This window comes from Penaeus monodon, chromosome 15, assembly GCF_015228065.2.
Source record: "Penaeus monodon isolate SGIC_2016 chromosome 15, NSTDA_Pmon_1, whole genome shotgun sequence".
Taxonomy (NCBI): domain Eukaryota; kingdom Metazoa; phylum Arthropoda; class Malacostraca; order Decapoda; family Penaeidae; genus Penaeus; species Penaeus monodon.
Genome location: NC_051400.1, coordinates 10564107 through 10564602, shown reverse-complemented (window position 1 = coordinate 10564602; position 496 = coordinate 10564107).

The window sequence follows — 496 nt, the reverse complement described above, 5'->3', positions numbered from 1 at the left end:
GACTAACGGTACAAGTCCAAGCCTTGCCCAAACGCCAAAAGATAGAGCTTTGAAATACCTAAGTATGTTTATAAAAAAAATAAAAAAAGACAAGTGATAAAAAATGTGAGAAGTAATGAGAATAATAACATTACTTAAAACAATCACTATAATAAAAACATTAATCAAAATAGAAACCATAGTCGCAGTACCAAGGACAAAATTCATTGACACAACAACAACCATGTTCATAATAACTGAAGTAATTTTATAAAAATAACAGAAGCCTCAGCAGCTATGAAAATCCTTAATATAGAAAAAAACGTGTGTTGGAGATTTCTCCTGCAGCCTCTGAAGGTCAATGGAGATGTTAATCACGTCTAGAAAGTTTTGGAACTGGCGATAGTAATCACTGAGAGTTTTCGTTTTTCCGCATCTGAGGAGAAAATGATCTTCTTTACCTCCCCGACATCACACGCAAAATGTTTGGTTGACGGCTTGGGGTTTTGCACTTCAG